A 15,671-nucleotide genomic window follows, 5' to 3' on the forward strand; every position below is an offset into this window, starting at 1 on the left:
AGGCGCAAACAACAAGAACAATCAACCACAACCAATAACTTCGAGGACGTATCAAATCATTCGTTTAAACTATACTATAATACAAAATGGTATAATAATAATAAAATCTTACAATTTTTTAATAAATATTGTAAACCTATAATTTTGTTACGAAAGTGATTAAATCCGTCACATAATTATATTTGCTTTAAGCAAATATTGTATACCTACAACAACAATACTTAATAGTTTATTTTTAATATCATACATATATCACACAAAAAAATCACTACAAATATTTTTATAAAGTTTTTAATAAATCACACACAAATACGATTATTTATTTATATGGAGTCTTGATTTTAATATGAGCAATTTATTTTATTGTTTCTAATTTTGTCAATCTATTTAAGAAGGGAAGCTGATTGATCAACGCACAGCTGAAATCGCTGGGTCTAGAAGCCTAAAATTTTTTACACACGTTCCTTAAGTAATGTAAGTGAGCACTAAGCAAGGACTTTTGGAAATCCTTTTTTGGAATTTTTGGAAAGAGGCTCAAAAGAGGATGCGAATTTTGTATATAATAACTGCATGTTAATAATTTTATAGACAAATATAGGTCAACGTATGTTATAATGTTACCAAGGTTTTTTAATATACAATATTTATAATATTCAAAAAATAATCATTCTTCTCCCAAGCGGTATGATATGAATGCATCTTTATAAATCGAAAATCTGAAACTATATTTAATCGTTGCCCGAAATATTTGATGAAACTCGGTGGATGGGGTAATTTTGATCCAAAAAGTATAAAAATGAGATTGCAGAGTTTCTGAGATATCACAATATTTGGATCGATTTTAGTCCGTATCTCAAAAACTATTCGACCAGTCAACAAATGTACCCGATTTTTGTACTTTTCGGGTCAAAATTACCTTATATACTGAGTTTTATCGAAATTGGAGATAAAAAATTTTTTTAGATTTTTTTCAATTTTTTTACCCCTTTGAAAAAATTGAGAAAATCGGGAAAAAATTTTTGGTTTGGAATTTGATGAAACTCAGTGGATGGGGTAATTTTGATCCAAAAAGTATAAAAATCAGGTTAATTTAATGATTCGATGCAGAGATTCTGAGATATCGCAATATTTGGATCGATTTTAGTTCGTTTCTCAAAAACTATTCGACCAGTCATCAAATGCACCCGATTTTTGTACTTTTTGGGTCAAAATTACCTTATATACTGAGTTTTATCAAAATTGGAGAAAAAAAATTTTTTTCGATTTTTTGAAATTTTTTAAGGGGTACGTACCCTTTTGATAAAATCGAGAAAATAGGAAGAATACATTTGGTTTTGAAATTTGATGAAACACAGCGGGATATGTTTGCTGTACTAGAAATGTATTAATCAGAAATAAAAGGCATTGTTTTTTCTTTCCACGACACAATTAACTTGAATAAGCATATCCATCTTACATTGATTTTTAAATAATTTTCAAATAAATTTACCAACATTTTTTCGTAAATATTTTTATAATTGATATGATTAATAGATACAAATATATTAATCTATATTAGTTTATACAATTTTTTATATTATTATATTTTTTTAATCTATATGACATGTATCGAATATATAAGGTACATCAATCATAATATTTTATAAAGATTTAAACTATGGATAAATACAATTTTTTTTTTTTTTTGTATATAAATGTATTAAAAATATTTTTTATACATGCGAGAGTGTATAACAGAGATATTTATCATCATTAAAATATAGTCAAATCACTTTAAATATCACATGGATTTATCTAGATAGATATAGGATGGTCCACCACTAAAATTGGATTAACAAATACAGACAAGTACGATGAATGTTTAAAAACTGTTACTTGGAAAAGATCAATTAGAAAAAATCGCCAATAAAAATCGTTGCAAGTATACAAGTTAAAAAGGTTGCATTTACAAATAATGATATCTGATCACAACCTGAGAATATGCCTAAATTGTATATTATGGTGGGAAATGATAATTTTTTATCTGATAGTACTAATAGGATACCTAGAGTGGTTTTATGTCTTAAATAATTGTTAACCCCCGAACTAAAAAAAGGGGGTGTTATAAGTTTGACCGCTATGTGTGTGTTCTTAGGTATGTTTCAAGTGCGAGCTTAGAACTACGTACCCGAAAAAACTAAAAAATTGGCGATGATCTTCAAAATTCATCCAGTTTGGAGAAGGCATGACATAATTTTAACATATAAATAAATACTATGGAAATGAATGGTCAAATAAACCTGACTCAATTTATTTCGAAAAGTGAAATGGTACAATAATTAGGTAATTCAAAACAATAATTCAAAAGAACAAAGTCAACTCAAGTATTTCAATTTCAATTAAAATATTTCCAAAAATTTGTCCCAAGAAATGATAGCTCTCTAAGTATCCTTTTCATCTCATCTGATGTCCTTGACCATCACTTTGATATTGATTAAAGAATAAGTGCTATAAGTTTAAAGTGTTTATCTGTCCGTCTGTGTGTTTCTCAGTGGCATCGTAGCCCCTAACCGATCGAACCGACTTGATTGAGAACATTTTATATTTCACTTGTTAATTTGATTATATTATAAGGACAGGTTTTCTTAATTTTAATATTTTCTTTCTATTTAACAATCGAATATAAAATTTGGACTAAAAAGATTGAACTGTAAATATTTCTTGATGGTAAATAATTTATTTCAATAGTGACTAATACGATGTTTTGTATTTGTACCCAATTTATGAATCTGAAGGTATTAAAATGGTCACAGATCAAAGAAGATGCTCACGATTTTTAACTATTTTATTATCTATATATTTCTCTCGCCTTTATTTAAACTATATAAAACAACAATTTGTATTATGTTCGGATATTTAGAATAAATTATGTAAAATTAAGTTATAAAAATTAATGATCAATATAATATAATCAAGATATTATGGTATAATTATTTCAAAGTAATTTGATAAGAAATCAAAGTGTTCTAAATTAAGTGCTATCTACAAATGAGTATGTTTTAATTTTATATTTATTATTTTTGCAGGTATGGACGTATTGATGTTGTGCCTTTAAATTCACTGTAAGTAGTTTTTCATTACGTTTTATTTATACAAGTTTATATATAAGCCTGAAGTTGTAGAATAAGCCTGATTGAACAATTCATTTTTTTAAACATATTCTTAATTAATTTTGGTTTAGGAAGTAGAGAAAAGTTTATGATCGTTTGTAAACAGACTACTAAACAGATCCTTCATCATGAAAGGAGAAGTCTTTATAAATTAAGAAGTTAACAAAATTAACTATAAACTAACTAACTCCAGAATTTTGTACCCGATAAATAGCAAAAATAATTGAAACATTTAATTATTTGCCAATTTCAATAATTATTTTAATAACTTTATAATTTGAAGACGATTAACGAAATTTCACGGCACTTCCACCATTTTATTTGACTACTGGGTTTTCTACATCAACGAGGAGAGGAGTTGATGTATCTTTACGGACAAACAAATTTTCTTTAAACAAGGCTAAGATATTTTTCAATTAAACAAAAACGCAAAGAACTAAATTGAAGTCAACTTATTCTTTTGAAACATATGAATTCATGGATACATAGACAGTTATACAAATGACTCTAGCTAGTAAATCCCTTCATTTTTAGCGGGTTTAAAAGAAAATTCTAGACAGAACTTAGTTTATTCCATTTTCTCGGGTAAAACTAGCACAGACCAATATATATCTATGAAATTAAGATATCTTGAGAAAAATTATCGAATACATATTTTTGATTTAGGAATACGCTGATTCGCTTTGTGCAAATTGTTAAAAATAGCAAAAACCAATCTCCAAATTTTAAATAATTTGTCAAAAAAATTATTTTATTTTATTTGAATGTCATTTTTATTCCAAATTTTAACCAAATAAACCAGTTATACCAAAATTTTAACCAAAAAAACCTGTACAACTATTTTTAGGTTTTTTCAATTATGACAAATTTGACATTTAGGGACTGACAGCAAATATTACTAAAAAAATTTGGTTGGATTTTTTATTTTGTTTCTAACCACTTAAAGCAACGCAACTTCAATACTTATGTAATATATAATATTATGTAATAGTCCGCGGGACAGCAGTTTTTTTGTTAAATGATCAAGACATACTTGAAACTTTGCGAATCATCATTTAAGAAAAGAAATGATCTAAAAAATTCTGCGATAACACTCTTTTCAAATTTATAGATGAATGTTATCGAAAAACAGTTTTTAAAGATTACAATTTCATTATTTTCTGCGAGTAAATAATTTTTAATTAATTTGGAACTTAAAGTTCTTATAATATATTGAATATAATTTTATAATTTTAATATCATCAGAATGACTATATTTCAACATAAAATATTATATATTTCCTAACAAAAATGTTATTTTAATAAAAGCAATATATTGACAAATTAATTAATTATTTATATATATATACAAATAAATAATTATTAAGCAAAAATTGAAATAAAATTTTGTATTGTGTTTTTTTTTTTTTGATTATATATTTTATTTTCAAAAATGATTTATTTTATTTTCATAATATTATATTATTTTTCATTAATTAGCATTTTGTCTTTAGGGTATAATTTTATTTTATTTTTTAGATGAATTTAATTTATCAAGGTTCTTAAATCCCTAAAGCTACATTGTTATCTTGCGTCGTATACGTATATGTGCCGTCTATACAAAATGCTTTTAGGCACATTTATTTAAAATTCAGTTCTTTTCCATACAGCCAGGAATTTTAACATCTGGAAAGCTAGCACCCTCAAAGTGAAGAGTTCATACATTTTTCTGCTGCTATATTGCTAACCTCCGTAAAAATCAGCTGTCTCACACACATCAATTTATCATAGCAGAAACCATTCATACCACTGATTTAAACTTTTGGTCCTGTTTCAATTGCACTAAACTCAATGTGAATCGGAAAGAAATTATAAGATGACTGAGAATTGGTCGAAATTTATTAAAAGTCTCCGTCCATGCAATAAGCTTTTTGGCTTGAACATTGCCCTAAAGTTTGAACTCAAACTGCGACAACTGTCTTAGCTGCTTAATTCTTTATCCAAGAAAAGTAATCATATTACGACAAAAAGTGTACCTTCACCCATAATGCATACTTTTGTGCTATAAAAAACGGTAGCCAATGGTCTTTTTATTATTTAGAATCGCCTTAAGATCTTTTTTTCGTAAAACGTCACTTTATTAAGACTTTTACTCACTTTAAAGACTTTAATACATTGCGCATCTTTAAATTGGAAATAAAGTAAAAAATGGTCAACAAAAAGTTGTACTATGTGGGTTTTGGAATTTAAAACCCAAAACCGTACAAAATCAAATTTGTCCAAAAACGGCAAAATGCTGTATCTCAAAATGGAACTGTTGGTAAATGAAGTGATATTTAAACGGAACCTATCTTGAGATACTGCACTGTGGAATTAGACAGTGCGGTTCTCGCGCAGCACGATAAGCTGTAAAATAAGAGGTAAATCACGGAAAATGTTAAAGGAATAAGGCAGATCTTTCGATGTGACATAAAAACAGGCTGGAGAAATTATATATAAATTTTTTAAGAACATTTTTATTGTAAAGAGAGGGCTAACATTTGATGTACACACGAGCATCTATTTTGAATAAATTCAACTTTTATCAATGTACACTGTTTTTTAATTAACATTGATTTGTATATATATGCATGTTCCGTAGACAAAAGTCAAGTTACTTGAAAATATTACCCCTATAAGTACTGCTACTAAAATTTACATGTATGATTATATTATTTGCTTGAAGGGAACATGACAGAATATTTTAATAATACTTTACGATTAGGCTATCAAACAAAAGTTCATTTATTATTATTTTTAATTAGTAAGCATCAATATAACTATCCTTAGGTGAAATTATAAAAAAAAAAAAAATCAATGTGTACAAATACATTAAAGGTGCAGTTCAATCACAGTAATTTAGACAATCCCAGGTTAATTTGCGGGGTGCTGTAAAAAATAAAAAATTTCATAGACAGTTCGGGGAAACCGACAAAAATATCTAGAGAATCTAAAACTGGACAGCAGAATTATAAATTTTGATTACGTTATTAAAAAACTTTTTTCTTCAATATTTTTGAATTATCGAATCGAGTTTAAGTCCGTTTAATCTTATCTGAAAAACCAATCAGAATCTAAGACATATTTCACAAGGTTTTTATGTAAATTTTTTAACCTCTTAGGAATAAAAAAAAATATATTAAGGTAGTTCACTCGTTATAGTCAAGTCCATGCAAACATGCTCTTATATCTGTGAGAACCGTTTTCGATACACCTCTAGCATGTAAATTATGCTCATTTTGGACTATTATATCATTCCACATATTTTTTTAAACATTTTTTTGACGTATTTTATTCTGCTATGTTTTTGAAAAGAAAGCCATTAACAATACAATTGTTGAGAAAAATGGTAAGAAATTTTCTACTGTCAAAAAGGTTGAAAAAGTAAAATCATTTACTACCCTTTCGAAATTTTTAATTTTTTTTGCTATATTCTCAACAATTTTGCTGTCAATAGCTTTTTTTTTAAATGCACGAAAAAATTTATATCTATACATTCGGCACTTGATTCGCGATACACAAGTCAATTTCTTTATTACCAAACTTATCATTCGAATTCCTTACCTCCCAAATTAAGCCATAGAAGTTTCATTATTGTTTCTTGATCAAAAAAATGTCTGGTGAAGTTAAAGATCCGTGTCAGCTGGTAAAACTGAAAATTCAACTTATTGATAAATAACAATAAAACATTTGAAACTTTAATTATTGAATTTATTGAATTTAATCGAAATTTTATTAGAGACATCGAACATAATTTTGACAAAAATAAATAATTGTTTTTGCATAATACAAATAATTATACATTTTATTATAAAAATTTTGATAATAATTATGAAATTGAATATACTTTAAATAATATAACTTATTCCTCGTTATTTGGTCGTAGAAAAGGTGGTAAACGGCTACGAATTTGTTTAATTAAATTTTGTATAATTGAATATACTTGACGATTTTCTTTATCCAAAAATTCTAACAAATCAGTTAGTAATGGTACTTTTGGTGGAGCAGAATCAGTACCAACGGTGTCGTTGACAGCATCTCTAACATGTGCATTTTCATTGTCTAAAAATAAGCTCGTTTTGTTTACGATGCTTGTAATATTTTGTAAGCTTTTTTCGGCTGTCTTCAAAATTTCACGTAAATGTTCATTTGGAATATTTTCTTGTGGTGCGACTGCCTCTGGTGGAGCTATTTCTGATTTACCCAATGCTGATGGTATAATTGCATTATCAATACTTGCAGCAAATGAATAATCAATCATTAATGTTGCAATGGCAAAAATTAAAGTCTGGAACAATGAAAAAACAAATAAGATTATTTTAACATTATTTTAGATTTTTGTAAACATTCAGCTTAATTAAAAGCTATAAGTTAAAAATTAGTTTGTAAATTTTAAATTTCGGATCTATAATTAAAATTTAAAAGTATATTACGAATTGTTTTGAATAAAAATTTTTGTCGGCTTAAAGATTCAAAATTCAGAAAAAAACATCTTCACTAACTAGAGTATTTAGAAATTTTTCAAGTAAATAATTTTACCGGTGATTATTTTTCGAACAAAATTTTTGGTTATCATCAATGATCATTAAAATATCATATATCGCAAAGGACATCGAAAATTCCATGTGAAATACAGACTTGAATGGTGGAGATCAAGTGAAGCCATATTTGCTGTTACCGTAAACGACCGATGTTAGTCTTCGATTTAAGTCCGATTTGAATAAAATTTGGTATGTAGAAGGGTTTTGAAATGAAAATCGACAGATAAACAAGGGGTAACGGGTGCGTAAGGTTTTTTCTATAGACGCTTACTTTTTCGAAATAAAAATTCTTGGAAAACTAAAAATGCAATATTCGATTTTAAGAAAAATGTGTTATTTTTTCAATTTCTGAGAGAATTCTCTTAGCTAACGGAGCTCCTACGCTGCGATTTTTTTTCATTCATGATATGCATTTTTTCATAGAATCACCCATAACATTAAATTTTACATTATTGAAAATTGTTTGTCCATATTATAGAAAGTATTACAAGAATACGAAGCTGACTATGCAACAGTACAATAACTAAAGTTGCTACATATTTTGTACTTTTTGTGTGGAGAATAAAAAGTTTAATTAAGCGTTTAAAATATTAGACTTAACTTAACATTTTTGAACAATGTATTAAGGAAAAAAAACAAACTTACCAATTTCGTATTCATTGTTAGAATTATATATTTTAAACAATTTAAATCACTGATTATTACTTGATGCCACTTTCTAGATTTGTCAACTAAAACTGTGATTTTCAACAATATTTTCTGTCGTATTTATACAGGATTTTAATCATCAAATTCTAATAATAATTCTAATTTTGAACTACATATATCTTAATGAGTTCGGAGAATATAAAAGTTTTAGAAAAATATCTAACGTTAATTGTATATTATCCAATAAATAGACAATGTTATTACACTCATCAGTATCATAATATAATGAGACCGCTTATCACTTATTTGAGGTAACTGTAACTTAAGTGTTTTTTATAATAAACGTTTTAAAATAATTATTTAAAACAATTTGTATGGTATTTTTACTGGTAATATATATAATCATATTTCTAGAAATTATTGAACTTTTATCAATTGTCGTACTTAAATTTTTGAGTGGATAGTTCAAGACCCTTGCTTTACGAATACGAATTACGAGTAATTGTTTTTTCGATGAAAGTAAGTAATCGATTCAAAACCTAATTGATTGATTTCGCCAGAACACGCTATAAAAGTTGCAGATCGCTGCCTTTTTTATCTTTAGTTTTAGAAAATGGGAGTAAATTCTTAAAAAAAATTCGAAAAATGAAATGATTTTGAAAATTAAAGAATTTAGAAGTGTTTTACAAGATTCCCGCATTTCTATGTAATTGTCACTTCAAGAAATTGAATGCTTTTGTAACTCAAAATTAATTTTGTAAATATTTACTTTTTAAGGTGATCGGAAAAATAGACCTGGGAAAAATAGCCCCGAAAAAACTAGACCTGTTAAAATAGACCTAAAATCTAGACCGAAAACTTTATGGACTCGAAGTATTGTTGTAATTACGAGTTGGTTGGGAGGAGTTTGACGACTATAGAAGAGTTGGTTGGTTGTCTAAGTTTTTAGCCCTTTCGGTTAAAAATGGGACACTATTATAGAAATATTTTTCGGTCTATTTTTTCCTAAATCAATTTTTTAATTATCATGTCAGATAAATTTAAAATAAAATGAATTACACATTCTTGAATAGGACAACACAAAGCGCAAATTATAAACCATTTTTCAAAATATCGAATATATGAGAATTTTCAAATTTTATACCTACCAAATCGATAAAATTATTGGAAAATATCTCTGGTTAGTAAGATTTCATAAAAAGAATCTGTAAATCGTGTTTGTTTATATTAAACAATATCTTCTTAAAACCAAAGCCATCTAACCTAGTGTATGTATACAGGTGTCCTTTATTTACTAAAAAAACAAAATGCTTAATAGAAAATTAAAATTGATTTTTCCAATACAAAGATTGGTAAAAATAACCTCAATCAAAATCGTCTACAGCAAAAATCATTAAGGTGTATAATCAAGTTTAACATTCCTGATATTCATAAATGTATGATAATAAAGAATGGAATATATCAGGGCAGGATTCAATTTTTTTGTAAAACGAGTAAAATGATTTTAAATGGGGGAATAACTAAATTTTAATTTTCAATTCAAGTACGTTCATTAAAGAATCCTTCGGATAAAAATTACTTCCTAAAAGATTGACAAACAATTATGTATTCAATTTAAATAAGTCTGGTTAATATGGTTTTGGTTTATTTGAAATACACAAATTTTCTATTTAACAGAAATTTATTTGAATTTTGACTGGAGTCCCTTCTTCTGAATCTGTGCACCTTTCCGATAAATACGAAATATTTCTTCATGGACCATTTTCCCCAAATGCATTGTTGAGGATTTTTTTTCCGCGATTTATAGTCCCACAATAGTTAACAGGAAATGAACAAATAAATCTTGTTGTCTTTTAAATGGAGCACAGCTTTAAGCTCTAAGTTCATTAAAACTGGTTGGTCTAAACAGAAATACATTTTTCAGGACAATTTTCATCCTAAAACTATTATCGTTGCTTCCTTCATAATAATCACCAGTATTTTATACATGCCATCCTCACGAACAAGGATTATTGAAGAGCATTGTACACAAATTTTCCGTTTTCTATTTATGACTTTATTTTGATCGACGATCTCCTTCCCACACACAAAAATTGCTTATTATTTTTTCATAAACAAATAATAAATAATGCGTCCACCATGTAACAAATCAGAATTAGAGTCTGCTGGTTATATAGCTAGTTATATAGTACCTACTAGTTTGAACCCGCGGCTTCGCTCGGTATAATGAATCATTTCAATGAACTCATTTAGTGAATCAACGGTTCATTTAATGAATCATTGATTCATGTAGATATGACAGCTTGACTTCACTTATCCCCACTATATACCACTCGCAATTTGACTACACTGCAAACTATGAAGACAAATCCACCACTTTCCCGCGTTCATGACGGCCTTCGATATTTGGTCATGAAACTCTTTGCGTTAGGTCTTGACACCCAGTGTGACAGCAGAGAAATAACATTTTATGGGGTAATAAAATAGTAAATTCGTTCCTTTTTCGATTTTCGTGACAGTGGGGTATTTTTCAGTGATAATTTTTATTATTTTTGCATTTTTACCTTAAATTTTGTGAAATTCCACGTTGAATGCAAAAAAACGGCATCGTGTTCACATATATAAAAGAATAATCGTAGTTTTGGTTGTGTTTTTTCACATTTTTGGGGGTTGCGACGATTTTCTTAAAATTTTTTTAGTTTTTAATAATTTGACTTTATTAAACATAAACGGAAAACGATCACATCATTTTAAAATTAGTAGTAATGAAAGGGTAAATTGATGTTTTTATCCATTTTTGGGGGCTACGATACATTAAATAAATTATATTCTTAGTTCTATGTCCTATTCTGATATATGTTATAATACTGTTAATGGGTGCGTTTGGCAGAAAAAAGCGCTTGAGAGCGCTTACTAGCGCTGAAAAACAAACTGTACAGTTTTCGGCCAGGGCATGTTTGCTAACTTCAGTTGCGCTGACACAATCCGCCATTCACAACATTATTTAATATATTATTCATTATTGGTAATTTTTTAATATGAATAATTAACAAACATATATTTAAATTAGGTTAGGTTACTATTTGACAGTGCTTACCGCTTAACAATCGCCATTTTGCTTACAAGCGCTTCCTAGCGCTTTTTTCTGCTAAACGCACCCAATAACGTAATTCTAACTTGAAAAATTATTGGTTCCTCTTACAAACTTTCATTCCCTATTTCACCACTTTCTGGTTTTATTTTCGCCACAAAAAGTAGCACATATCTTTATCTCATCTATTCCTATAGCAGAATTCATCCAAATTGGTTTAGAGGTTTAGGCGCGAAAACGTTACGGACAAACAAACAAACAGACAGAGTTACTTTCGAATTTATAATATTAGCTAGGATGTATAAGGGGAAGATATGTGTATGTATATGTGTGCAAATGTCCTAAGGATATTGTCAAAGGTGTTTCTCGTCTTCGTTGCTTAGTCAGGCTAGTATGTGGTTAAATGCGAACTTGCATTCAGGTATACATATATATATATTATCATATAGATAGACTAGATAGAGATACATTGAATAATAGTGATGGACCATACCACATAAATATACAAATACACTTCGTGGAGCCTTGCCTTAGGCATTTGGTGACATTCCACAATCTAAACATCACAAATTCATATGTATGTGTTTATAAGTAGTACTACATATGTATCATCTATGCATGTATGTAGGTATGTATATGATATTATACATCATAACGATACAGACACGTGTACAATGAGATTCTACCACGTGACCATAGGTCCTTAATTATTGAAGACGGGATATACATGGAAATTTAAACTATCATTAATATTTCTAAATTCGTTCGTTGTGTAAACTTTAAAGAGCCTGTGCTTAAAGTTGTTCCCGAGCAAAATATATCTACTTATAATCAATTACAAATTATTATTATTTTCGCAATTGATAAAAATGTATAAATATACTTCTGTTTCCTAAATCGTACTCATCCGCCTTCTAAATATATTGGTATTTTACATATAGTTGAGGAAATAAGGAATTTCATCTAGAAGTTGACTCCTTTGATTTTTCAAATTTGATTGATTTCTTTTTTTTGATTGTACACAACAAAATCAAATTCATGCGAACTTGTGCTTTTTCGATTTACGCCCGTACGGTGGGAAGTACCCTACTTCCGGACGCCTCATTCTCTTTATTTAGCATTTAAAAAGAAACCTTTGGACAATATTCTCTTTATTGTTTTATTCTTGACATTTTTTACCTTACCTAACCGTTTTCGATTTTAAGTCAGGAAAATAATAAAGATAAGCTAATTCAATCTCGTGATGATTAAATTGTCGTAGAATGTAAATGTAAAGTTGTATATTAGCCAGTTTCTTTCAAATAATCCCACGCGCACACTACAATGGTTAAGATTTAAATATCGTTTATTTTGGAGTTACATTTAAAAATATATATAATCTGTTATAAAAATAACAACCATGAATGCTAGGAAATGAAAGGAAATGTCACGAATTAGCTTAAAAAATTAATGAACTTAATAATACATGAATGTATTATCCCAAGAAATGTTCTGCGTACATTTATAATCCAGAGTAAATTAATTCCATAAACGTTAAATGATTTACTATTTGTTGTATAAATTTATATAAAAATAAATGAAAATAACAATTGGGTGAGTTAATTGTTGAAGTACTCTGTATAGACAGTGTTGAGTATCAGTTATTGCAATATAATGTTAAAAAACGAATTTACGATAACCAAAAAATAATGCTATCACTGATCAATCCTTTATTGGAAACCACATGCATATTTCCAACCTCCCAATTTTGGAAAACAATTGTATTTACAAAAAAATATATCAAACAAAATTGATTAATTTTTTCATTTTTTGCATTTAAACTTTTTTTCTATCTCTATCACTCTAACAATTTAGAAGATGGAGTCTAAATCACCTTTGTCGCTCGATGTCAGCTTAGACTACTTAGGTGATATTTCAAGGCATTAAAAACTTGAGACCAAACTTAATATACCCTTGACATATTTCACATGCTTACAAATTAATGGATGAATTGGCATTTCTAACAACTTTCGAGCTAATTTGTTGAAGCTTCAGTTTTGTCAAATAATTTTAATTATTAATATAATTTTATGCATGGATATATAATTTTATGGATTGTATATATCTCTTAACATCAAAAATTTAACAAATTTATATGAATAATTATGTTAATTTACATTTAAAAATTTTTATTTATGCCATTTCATCTCTTTTTTTACAATTTCTAATGCAATAAACTTAATTAATTGCTATTTTTCAATAATTTTAATCTGACATTTACTATCTAATGATTTACTATCTAATGACATTTACTATCTATGGACATTTACTATTCAATTTTTTACATGAAAAAAACTGAAAATAAGTTATAACTGCCTTTTTTAATACCAAAATTATCCACTAAAAGCTCTGGCATCGATTTGATTGCCTCTACCATGGCTACCCAACGAATGATGATTCTTCCCATTTATTTTCTACCCATAAATGTTTCTAAGATTGTTACCCAACGCACAATTTTTAAGCAACTAATTTTTAACCATTGCTGGTAAATAGATGGATCAAGGTTATCTCTTTTCCAGCGGAGGTGATCAACATATACTTACTTTGACCTTAAGTGATTATGTCCGAACAATTTTACCATTTTTGACAGTGATATTAGGTATGAAGAAAATTATACCTAATTCTAATTATACCCTTGGCATTCTGGATCAGAAAATATTTCTTATGTCAAACAATTTTGGTCATCTTTTCTCTGGTCATTACCTGTAAACGTTCCATCCTGTATACAATATTTCTTTGTTGGATGACCATAGTTGGTAAGAAGTATTATGCGACAGACAGATGTAAATAGACTGACTATGACTATTTTTGTGTTTTATATGTATATTGCTTAAGGGTATCGGCGGGCCGACGATGGCGATGGCTGGAGGTCATCGCGTCCTCCTTCTTTGTGTCCGTCTCTTGCTTGTATATGTATATATATATTTGCCTAAAGGCAATTTTATGTTGCTATATCATATACACATATACATACACATAATATATACCAGCTAACCGCAAACAATTTATTACGAATATTCATGCATCATACAACAGTGGTACTCAATAAAATTATGTGGTTTATTAATTTAAATGATAATAAAAATCCTAATTTAATATGACCATTATTTTATGTTCGATGTAATAATATAATTAAAAGTTAAATGCTTTTTAAAAGTAGGTACTATGAACCTTAACCAGAAACTGGTAGATCGGATTAATATTAAAGTAATATAGTTGGCTATATAACGATGTGGTAGCTGCCACAGTTATAGAGCACGCGCAGAGAAGCAAACTTGGTGAGCGCTGGCCCTAGTTGCGCACCGCGAGTGCTACGGAAGTTGTATTAGCAAGGACAAAGAAGAAAATGGCACCACCACCTTTGAAACCACCCGAATTATTATCCTTAAAAGTCAAATACATTATAATCACACACACTAGGATTTTAGAACAAATCTAAACGGTTCAAGGAATACGGTGGTTATCTGATGTCGAATTTGTCATATTACCCATAAAAATTTAAAACTAGGCTTGATACTATAACAAAATTTGAAAGTGATTAAAAAACGAAGAAGTTGTAAGCATTCAAAGATTGTTGCTCATCTCCTTTTAGCAAGTTTTATATGTAATCTCTATGGTGATACCGGTCAAAGAAGTCATTAAACTATATCTTCCTCATTGGTTAATTAAGACTATTAAACGTTCATATGTTACATATTACCTACTAAAGATTTTGCCCGTCCAGTGAGAACTTTTTTGTAGGATGATTGGTTTTTCAGGTATCGCAAATGGCCTTATTATCCACGATACATAATATTGTAGGAAACAATGGCGAACTCGTTAGAAAAATCGGCCCGGAGATATTTTTCACTATTTTTGCTACAATTGACATCGAAAATGGTCACTTACAATCATCATCAGTGTTGTCAACTTAGTAGTTTTACCACTAAAACTAGTGGTTTTTTTCTACTATTTTTCTACCTTTAGTGGTAAAATAATTTGAATAATTTAATATTTTAATATCATTTCTGGCAATATTATTGCTCTCTTGTTGTTTTTTAGTGGTTTTCTATCGCCTGTTTAGTGGGACTTAGAGTTGAAAGTTGGCAACACTGATCATCATGTGTATTATTTTTCAATGCTTAGTAAGTTCCTAGTAAAATACTACCTACCATGAGCTTCTCGAAAATGATGTTTCCTGAATAT

At 28.3% G+C, this 15,671-nt stretch overlaps 1 protein-coding gene across 1 annotated transcript in view; it reads left to right on the forward strand.

The window, feature by feature from the left end:
* LOC123296530 (BTB/POZ domain-containing protein KCTD1) overlaps nt 1-15,671 on the forward strand; it is a 165,423-nt gene that overhangs the window by 76,813 nt on the left and 72,939 nt on the right. The window contains exon 2 of the mRNA XM_044878041.1: nt 3,066-3,101. The gene's annotated coding sequence lies outside the window, so the exon portion shown is untranslated. The remainder of the gene's footprint in view (nt 1-3,065; nt 3,102-15,671) is intronic.

This window comes from Chrysoperla carnea, chromosome 3 (assembly GCF_905475395.1).
Source record: "Chrysoperla carnea chromosome 3, inChrCarn1.1, whole genome shotgun sequence".
NCBI classification, from domain to species: domain Eukaryota; kingdom Metazoa; phylum Arthropoda; class Insecta; order Neuroptera; family Chrysopidae; genus Chrysoperla; species Chrysoperla carnea.